This window comes from Mytilus edulis, chromosome 9 (assembly GCF_963676685.1).
Source record: "Mytilus edulis chromosome 9, xbMytEdul2.2, whole genome shotgun sequence".
NCBI lineage: Eukaryota > Metazoa > Mollusca > Bivalvia > Mytilida > Mytilidae > Mytilus > Mytilus edulis.
The window spans coordinates 43,669,587-43,680,686 of record NC_092352.1 but is presented as its reverse complement, the minus strand read 5'-3'; the positions used below and the strand labels follow the sequence as shown (position 1 = coordinate 43,680,686).

Genomic DNA, 11,100 nt, shown 5'->3' with positions numbered 1-11,100 from the left:
TTTATTGATCAATAACACATGTGCATTTTAAAGAATGCATTTGCAATTATCACCTCTTTTTCTTTTGCAAGTATAAAATTCAAAAACTGTTGCTATTTGTTTCCATTACTGTGTCTTGGGATAACGTATCACGTAATTTTGATTGATGTTAGCACTATTACACATTGTTTTTATGTCCTTAAATATATATTTTTAAATTAAAATGTCAATAGAAATCCTTTTATGTGACATCTTATTTTATAAAATATTATGTAGACAATGAAAATAAAAGTGTGCAATAAACCGCATTAAAACATATAAAGTATAGTGTAACAATGTCAGAACAGGTCACAATTCTTAACATCCAATCATAGTTGTTAGACTGTATTCTTATTTCTCTGTCCATTTGAACTTATCGTAACATAACTATTACTTAATTATATTTGTTAAAATGATCTGTTATTGTTTTAAGTATAAGAAATATTTTTTTGAAATTGGATAATACTATGCGGTTGTTTGTTGTTGCTTTTCATTTCATCTTTTTCACTTTTTCACAAACTATTTATTTCTAACTGTGAAATATAACGTTTATCATACTGATACACACGTTTCTTTTGTCAGTCTATCTTAGACAACGAATAATGTAGTTAAGAAAAACAAGATAAGAAAGTGAAAAGAATTATTGTTTATGGTAAATTAACCGAATACAAAATTCAAACAGTTTTCTATTGTGTTCCAATTGCCTTTTCAATCAATTGGTGTAAATTGATGCTTAGATTTGTAGAATAAAATTAATACAATGTCTTTGTCAGAATTAGCCATTAAGATGTAATCTCCCATGTAATTTTGTATAGCATGCCCTTCTAAAATAATTCAGCTAACATTCATTGCTCCACAAACTAGTCTTATTAGCGTATTCAAGCAAGAAAAAAGTTATTGAAATTACATTTGGATTACGGCTACATCACCGGTCATTCGAATCAAATTTGATAAGAGAAATTCCATCAAACCCTCATTTAATTTGTTCTGATATGTTACTTTCAATTTTATGTAATGTCTTTGCTAAGATCAATCTCCAAATGAAGTTCTAAGACCGCTGAAGCAATTCACAGTAATTGTTCAGCACGGTCATTTGTATGGGAACTAAATGCGCCTCGATGGTTAGAATTGATATAATTCAAAGAGGCTATTACAGAACGTCTTATTGGTTTCCTTTTATCAGGAATATGCTTGAAATAATTACAAGATATCTGGTCTTCGCTGACAGAAAAGGATTAAGTATTAATTGAAACAGAAGCACTTAATAAAACAGTTTCCGTTATGATTTTCTTGTATTTTATACGTACTCAATTTGCTTGAAAATTTCCGGAATTAGATGAAATAAATGTCATTTATAAGGTTGTTTTAGAAATTAGCGCAATGGTTCAGCTTCCTTTTTCGCATCTGTAAATGATACGCAAATTAAATTTCAGTGAAATTAGTTATTTTGCAGACGATATAGGTTCGATATTCAAGGGTTAGTTTTGAGATGAGGGGATGTTGAACACTCACACATTTATCTTTCAACAAGTTTCAGGACGAGAACGCGTTAGTTTAGTGAAATATGAATATGAACCATTCTTTGACCAACTTTATCGAATTACATGTAAGTCACAAGATAAAAATCCCCAAAAGCACATGTCACCAATACTTTGACAACTATTCTGACTCAAAGTTAGCTAGTTGTTGCTGCTACTCACAAATGGTGCGTGCTTGGTTGAGAACCATTACATATTAAGTCAATTATTTCGATCTTTTAGGAGTATCATAAATACAGCTGATCTTGTAGATGGACACATTCTGAATAAAATTGTTGAAAAGAAACAATAACATGTACATGTACCATGAATTCTATATGTAACAGTGACTTGGCTGCCATTTAGTTCCATAAAATGCATGGAAACAATTGCCAAGAAAGCCGAAAAAAGAACGGTCAGACTAAAGTCTGCAACTGCTCATTTCACAATTGTATACCAAACACCGATATAGATTCAAAATTGACAGAAAAGTTGTAACGACATTTTCTTTGTCTCATTGTCATAATTAAGTAAACGGAAGGTTGACAAACACAATACTAGATATGAATATGATATTCATCATACAATATAAACCAACCTTTACTTTGTATCTCAAAAGGGGATCAACTCAAAAAGTCAAACGCTTTTTATTAAATTTTCAAGGTTGGGCTTCGTAATCAAGGCACATGAACCTGTAATTTAGAGGTTGTCGTAGTTTGCTGCTTTACAACATTTGTTTTTTCGTTTATTGTTTTTGACATAAATCAACCAAGTTTGTTTTTATCATAATAAAAGGCAAATCTTCACCAAGATGAACAAAATGATGGCAATGGAAATTTACCATGTAGTTCAAATATATTCTGTTGTTCAAAATGACAAATAAAATATGTTCAAACTATGGTCCATGTACCCTGGGCATCGTAGCGGCAAAAAATATAGAAGAACTAAGTATCATAAATCATGAAAGCCGCCTATACTGATTTATCAAGTTTGATATACTGCTGACGAAAATGATGCCAATGCCGGCTAGAAAAGGCTAATGATAAAGGCTGATGTAGACCAAAATGATATGCTTTTATCATAATATGACTGTCAGCTTCATTAAAAAAAACAGTTGGCGAGATGAGTTTACAATGCTGGTCGGTCAGACAGACGGACGGACGAAAGGACAATTATATATCGATCTCCCACAATCAGGTTCACGGCGGTTATAAGGAAGAACGGTGCCATTAGGATAAAAACTTGAAATAAAACTTCTTATCAGAACAATTTGCTACAAAAGATAAAATATCAGACTCACTTAATGAGTTTAGTTTTATTCTTGGCTATACTTTTAGGTTATTTAAAGTCATCAGATTTCCGAGTTAGACTTATTTAAGTACATAACAGTCTCCGGGACAAGTTTGCAAATCCGCTGAGTGCAAAAGTTGTCACCTTAATTTTTGGAGTAAAGTCAAAATAAAGTTGATAACTTGGTTGGTATTAGTTCCCTGATATTTGTCCTAAAATTTTTTGGATCTAGCACCACTGTTGAAAAAGTTATGCCCCTTTTTTCAACAATTTCCTCAGAGGAAAAGTACTTTTCCTCAAGGGAAATCAAATTTCCCTGAAGGAAAAAGATTTTTCCTCAAGGGAAATTGTTTTTTCCTCAAGGGAAAAAGATTTCCCTTAGGGAATTTGCTGCATAATTTTTTCCTTTGAGGAAATTCTATTTCCTTAGAGGAAATTCTTTTTCCTTAAAGGAAATTCTTTTTCCTTTGAGGAAATTTGCAGCTTCAAATTTTCCTTGGAGGAAATACTTTTTCCTGTGAGGAAATTTATAGCTTCAAATTTTCCTTGGAGGAAATACTTTTTCCTGTGAGGAAATTTTTGACAAACACTTTTCCTTGGAGGAAAATTCAAGACAACAAATTTCCTCTAAGGAAATCATTGATCTTCAAATTTCCTCTAGGGAAATTTCTGAACATCAAATTTCCCTTAAGGAAATGTTTTTCCTCTATGGAAATTTCATAACAGTACAAACAGTATTAATATATTTTCTCCTAGACTGAATTATTGATACAAAAGATAATTAAAACTTTAATACTGTAATACAAATTTTCATGGTGAGTATTAAACATACAAAAACAAAAGGCTGACTGTTTAGCATGTTTAAGACAATACAATAATAAGCAAAACGCTATGAATATCATACCATTTGTGATGTTATTAATATTGTGCTCATATTTGCATATTAAATCAAATAAACACTTTTCATGTCAAATTAATTTGTCTTCTGTTTCAGCTGCTGTGTATTCGACCCCCTACATAACTGTTCAGTGCATAAATAATTCAATCCACAAGACATCTTCCTTCAATTGGTTGAATAAATTTTGGCAACATATGTTCTTCAAACATCTTCTTTGTATATTTGATATGATGGAGCCATGTACATGAATGGATAAAGCAGGTGTTTATTTCGACAACAAAAATGACAAAGATACTATTTTTTTTCTTAATTTCTCCATAATCCATCAGTTAATATGAATGTAGGTTGTTACATTTTACACAATTGTGTTCTTTGATAGTACTCCATTTTGTTTATAGCAATTTTGTAGGATTTTTTCTATTTCTTTTTCCAGAAAAACACACAGTTGAGTTCATTTCACATTAATAATCCAATTAGCACATTATGTAGAAAAGTATTAACAATTAAGTTTCCTCTTCAGTATAGACCTGCAGGACCTGTTGATGATCATAAAAACCAAGATATCTGACCTATAAATACACAAAATAAAAAAAAAATGTTATAAATGGAGAAAAAAACAGCAATATAAATAAGCTTATTTTATCATGTTTTAATGAACATTTTGAGAAACTTTCATTTGATATTCTTACTTGTCATGCTTATGAGTTCTCTTATTTCAGTGCTTTATGTCCAAGATTTAATATTCGTTGTTTAGTGCCTTGCAGTGATATTTAAAGTTGAGCCACTTGCAATAGTTGTTATAGAATGTTCATATGTTGTGTTAATATTTGAACCACTGTCCTATATTATGGTCAGGTTGAGTGCTCACAGACATGAGGCCTAAATTAATATATTGTTTTTTTCCCTAATCCCTATTCTGACAAGCCAGGTGTGGGTAGTTAGGTAGGTAAATAATTTTATTTTTCCTAAAAGCCTGAGTATTATCGGATGATCCGGCAAGCCCGAAAATCAGAAATGAATAAAATAATATTTGGCTTAGTTTTGACAATAAAATTTTATGAGCGATGAGTAGGGCCATTTTTGCAGGGTCGGTCAGGATTGATGAGTAGGGCCATTTTTGCAGGGTCGGTCAGGATTGGAGAAACAAACAATATTTTATATTAGGCATGATTTTTTTTTTATTAATTGTTATTGACTTTGAACATGTTGAATTAAATTGGATTGTTTAAATCTTTATATGTTGAGATCTTTAATGGATGACCTATAAAGGAAGTGTTTTCTCATTATTGAAGGAAGGCCCATGATTGGCCTTTAATTTCTTGCATCCGCTTCATTGAACTCTGGTGGACAAGTCACTCATTTACCATACCACATTTTCTTATTTTTATATGAGTCATCATTCAAAGGCAATTTCTTTTATTACTGTAATTCAGAAATTATCGAAACTTTTTAGTAATGCGAATAATGTGACTGGGTGAGTATCGCAAAAACAGAAACATATATATATATATATATCATGTAACTATATAGATCTTTATGCAGATTTTTTTTGTAATCACAATAAGTTGTCCATTCCCTGAAAAATCTGAATTTACAGTATATAGAAGTGGTCTTACCATTTAGGCCTTGTTGTATTCTGTTTATCTTGTTTTGCACTCATTTCTATTGTAACTGTTTATATTTTTCATTATTTTTCTATATTTCTTGTCCTATAAAACATAAAAAGGGTAAAAACTATTATAAAGCATCAGTTTGTGTTTTTCTTTATATTCAGTTATATTTAAAAAGAATGGAATATTTGTGCTATTTCATTTCACAAACTTTTTGCCAGTCATGACTTTCAAAGACTTTCACCCTGGTCAATAGTTTAAAAAACAAACATTCCCATACTTTTTCTTTGTGTTCGTACTAATTTTTCATTTGACAACAAAGACATGATTCAACTATTCTTCTAAAATTTGTTTCGCTTGACTACGTTAAACTCTGAAATATTGTTAACAGTATTTCTGTATGTGTCTCACTTGTCAAAATTTCAAATTAATATATAAATAACCAATAAAAATGCTATGCATGGCTCAGCTTGATACAAACGTACAGGTTGAACCCAGAACAGTTCGGGCAAGTATGGACACAACATTCAAGCTCGATAAACTCTGAATTTTAAATTTGGATTGTGATTCAATAGTTGATGCAGCATAGGTTTCTGACACAGAATGAATGCGGTCTAAGTACTTAAAAATATAAATTGACAATTAACCTCTAAAATGGTCCAATATTCAAAATCTCAATACATGGTTAGATGCAGCATATCAACATGATCAAAGAACCCCAATAATTCATTTTTTGGTGAAATCAAATAAAGTTAAATTTTGGACCTTTTAGAACTCAATGTGGACCAATTTGATAACGGGCCAAAATATCAAAAATCTTAATGAATGGTTAGATTCAGCATATCAAAGAGCCTCATATAATCAATTTTTGTTGAAATCAAACAAAGTAAAATTTTGGACCCCGATTTGGACCAACTTGAAATTTGGGCCCATAATAAAAAAATCTAAGTAAATATTCAGATTCAGCATATTAATCTGAACACCAAGAATTTAAATATTGTTAAAATCAAAATAAGTTTAATTTTGGACCCTTTGGACCTTAAGGTAGACCAATTTAAACAGGACCAAAAAACTAGGAATCTAAATACACAGTTAGATTTGGCATATCAAAGAACTCCAATAATTCAATTTTCTATAAAATCAAACAAAGTTTACTATTGGCCCCTATTGGCCCCTAATTCATGTAATTCCTAAACTCTGAACAAAAACTCTGGTCACAAACCTTGTGTTTGAATTTCATAGATTTCTATTACTTGTACTAAAGTAATTAAGCGAAAACTAAATGTCCTGGGACAACGACGACTACATGATAAAATTGAGAATGGAAAAAGGGAATGTGTCAAAGAGACAACAACCTGACCATAGATTCGAGGGTTGGAATCCTTTTCTTTTACCGAGCAATGCATTTGAATGGGAGATATAGTTGGAACCCCTCTTTGCTCTTGGTTGGGACCCCCCTTTTAAAATGGCTGGATCCGCCCCTGAGAAGCATTATAGAAAAATCTATAAGCTTTAACTCAAAATAAGGATAATTTTATTTTTAAAGGGCAGGCACAGATCCAGAGAGGGGTTCAAGGGATTGGAACCCCCCTTTTTTTGGATTATCAATGCATTTGAATAGGGACATGTAATTGGACCCCCCCCCCTTTTCCCCTTTTGTCCTGGGTTAGAATCCCACCCCCACCCCTTTTTAAAATGACTGGATCCGCCCCTTAAGGGTCTATAATTAAGTTTGACAACATCAGACATACTACTTTATCAAAAAAAATATGCCACATTTCATCCAATTTAATTTCATCCCTTACTTGCTACATGTATTTCATCCATAATATTTAAAGAAATAAATTTGGGAGGAGTATGATTTTAATTTGCAAGTTATTAACTATCCAAACTAGAGACCTAATAGAGTAGATATATACTTGACCAATTTAAATCAAACTTGGGGTGACTGGGAACAAAGATTTAAGGGAATAGATGACAGTTTACCTACAATGACCTAGTTTCATAGCAATAGCATACATTAATAAAGACTACATGGTCATTCTTATGTTTAAACATGTTAAACATGGTTTAAACTTTGGGTGTTCATTTTTTAATGTTTAACATGTTTAAAGCTAACAGTTTCAACTACATACATGTATCAAGATTTGATCCTACATTATTTAAATATTGAAAAAAATAGCTATTTAAATTTGGATCTATATATAATTTTGAATGTCACATGGATGTATTTTAATGTAAAGCATCTGAAAAATCATTAGCCGTCTCATATTTATTTCAGTTCTTCAAAAGGCAAATTTATATGAGCTTATGCTGAAAATAGAGATTTCTTATTAAGGAGAAATCCCTGCCCCCCTTTTTGTGTGAAAAATTTTGTTGATTATATAGGGAATCACAGAAACATGACTGAGGCAAGCACCCCCCATCTGACCCCCCCCCCCCCCTCCAATGAAAAGTTCTGGATCCCCCCGTCAACCTTTCACTCAGGTCATTGGTGAAGAGTTGTCACATGTTTGTTTAGCTTGTGTAGGTGTAAGTCAGTAAGGAGGCAACCATTTGTGATTTGATGTGTAGGCCGGGTGAAAAATGTGATTAATCTTGCTTTGTAAACTTGTGCTTTAAATAAAATTACCAATCCATTAAAAAATCTGTGAGCCCAATCTCATCCAGTGAAATAGATTATAGTCTGTTTTCGAAGTTATATGGAAGTAAGTTAGTAGTCCAGATAATTATGACGCATTGCAAGGCATTTTTTCTAAGGAGAAGTGTAGAATGGGGGAATGGAACCAATAAATTGATCGGATCCGAAATGTTCTTCCCAGTAAAGGAGCACCTATTATTTTGTAGGTAATTATTATTAGTGTCGGTGGTCTCACAAGTAAATCAGAGTGAATATTGCATGCACATTAAAATTAGCAGAGAAGAGACAATTATCAACTTGTGTATTATTCATTTTCTCGCAGTTATTTACGGTAAATCAGCTATATAGACATAGGAAGATGTGGTGTATGTATATATATCCCAAAACAGGTGTTCGGTTCTAGTACTATATAGTGGCTATAGTATATGACTTTTAAATAACAATTATCAATTATATCTGTATTCTGTGGCGGGTCGAAGGGGATGGAATCCGGGGTTGGCCTCCCCTAGCATTTTGTGAGCAAGCATTGCATAAATGATAATCTCGGGAATCCTCTCAAGTTCCTATGTACAAGGTGATAGGACGTTCCGTTGGAATAGGTTACCTGTGCATCAGGAAAAGTTTTAAGGCATAGCGTGAAAAGGTAACCTATTCCAACGGAACCGAACGTCCTATCACCTTGTATATAGGAACCTGAAAAATATGTGAATAGGTCGGGGAAAACTCTTTTTTGACACTTAGGTATGCTTAGACACCCCTTATTTAATGGGGGGGGGGGGGGTGCAAGGGGTTTAACTGTTATGCTGTTATGGGGCATTTTAATTCTTTGTTATCTGTTATTCTGAAAATATATTTACTGTTAGCTGTTATTGTCTTATTCTTTGTTAGCTGTTATAGGACTATTATCTATTTTGTTATCTGTTATTGTGAGAATGTATTTGCTGTTAACTGTTATTGAAAATTGGAATGTTAGCATTATGACAGCCAATCTTCCGTAGAATTTGAAGATAATTGAAAATTGTGATTTGAATGGATAATAGTCTCATTGGCGCGCTTACCACATCTTCTTACAATGTGTATCAATTGGGTCTTTCTACTGGTAATATCAGGTGCCCCTGTATTTGCAGAAGAATTTCAGTAACATACATCACATAAACATATTAAAATCAATTGGACCCAGGACCATTCCAGTATATATTATTATTATACTTTGTAATAAATTCCATTGTCTGTGAACATGTAGCATTTTGTACAAAGTATAATTCACTTATTACTTGTACAATAACTTATAGTATGGATTTTGTTATAAAAAAGCATTGGTACACCCTATAGATTTTTTTTTATTCAATGACCACATACTAATCATTATGTTGTACTATTACACCACTGTCTGGTTAGGGGAGGATTAGACACCAACTAGCATGCTAACGTTGACACAATCACATTCTGTATGTGCCTATACTTCCAAGTCAGGAGCCTAGATTCAGTGGTTGTAGTTTGTTACTGTGTTACTAAGTTACTCGTTCACTATTTTGTGGATAAATTAGGCCGTTAGTTTTCTCCTTTGAATTGTTTTACATTACTAAGTGGTATGGGTTTGAATTATGGCTTTTGAAATTATACAACATCTTTTTCTTTTAGCATTTATATTATAAGTGCTACTCCCTCTCTTTTCATTTACATGAAAGAGAACCCTGACCACCATATTTTTCAGTAAAGCTTTTTAACTGCTTCACATGGCGAAAATTGAAGCTCTGAAACCATTGATGCAAATAAAGATGTGTCTTCAGTTTAATTTTTCGACAAATACCCTTTTTAAAATCCTACAGCTTCTCCAATGCTGTACCCAAATTTTCCATATTCTATAATTTCACATAAGATGCATGATTGGTGTTTCACTTGGTGTCATCCAAATTTTCACTAGGTCCAAATTTTATTATACTATCAGAATTGTCACTTGAGGCAATTTCTATTATCAGAAAAACCATAACTGGCATGCGTGTTTCAGTTACATGTCCTGTCTCGACTGATCTGGGTATTTTTGTATTTTATAAGTAAGTTTTATCATGAGGTCATTAAATAATAAAAAAATATATTGTGCATCAATGTTTTTTTTATTACTTGTAAAGTATATATATTGCTTTTCAGAAGAAAAAATTCTAAAAATCAAATTGATAATAAAGTGTCACTGGCTGCACTATTTTCAAAAATTAAATAAAAAAACCTAAATCATTAACAATTAATCCCTCAAATGCCCTAGATTAAAAATATCCCTGTATCAAAAACAGAAAGTAGTAATTTCGTTCAGAAAAATTCAACAATCATACTATAACTTATTGTACAAGTTACGGAAAAAAATCAACCAAGGCAGAACTAACTCAACGGCCGAAACGTCTTGTTTACACAAATTACAATGTTCTAGGTTCATACCACAAGTTATATACTAAGATCTACGAGGCATCAACTGGATTGGTCCTGGGCAGATTTATTTTCATATTTCATTTACTGTTATTTGTTATTATCCCTTTTCAATTCCTTGTTATCTGTTTTTCACCAAATCAATTCACTGTTTTGCTGTTATGGGGACCTCCCTTGCCCCCCCCCTTTAATGGGGACATGTAGTTGGAACCCCCTTTATTATGGCTGGATCCGCCCATGATTTTACATGTAAATCAAGCCCCGGGTATTTGTTGGCATAACGGTAACCACGAAAGGGGGGGGGGGGCTAATTAAAAGCACGAGGAATTATAAATATACAATTCATCAGGGGTAGAGTGCATCGAGGAATGGGAATTAAAATTGTCTCTACACGATGATCGAAAAAAGTATCTTGCACGTTATTTTCATCATCTTGTCTGAAACACTCTGAATAATGAGCTTCAAGGCGAAAACAAGGCATGTGAAATACTAATAACATACACTTCTTTTTTTATACGTTGTATGGACAAACCCATAAATCCCTCAACAAAAATTGCTTGATTCATGTCATATCAAATAAATTACAGCGCGGAAAGGTAACTTTAATTTAATATCAAAACTAAATTTTTGTTATATTTTTCAATAAATTTATAAATCTTAATTAGGCATGCGTTGCGTGAGTTCCATTTCATGAGACCTACACAGATT

The 11,100-nt window shown here is 32.4% G+C and overlaps 1 long non-coding RNA gene across 1 annotated transcript; it reads right to left on the bottom strand.

Annotated features, from left to right (window-relative positions):
• Nucleotides 1-3,601: 3,601 nt before the first annotated feature.
• Nucleotides 3,602-8,507, bottom strand: LOC139488440 (uncharacterized). The gene is made up of 3 exons (XR_011656002.1): nt 7,966-8,507; nt 5,340-5,432; nt 3,602-4,292 (listed from the first exon to the last, which is right to left on the bottom strand). It is a non-coding gene; the product is annotated as an uncharacterized lncRNA (long non-coding RNA).
• Between the last annotated feature and the right edge of the window lie 2,593 nt (nt 8,508-11,100).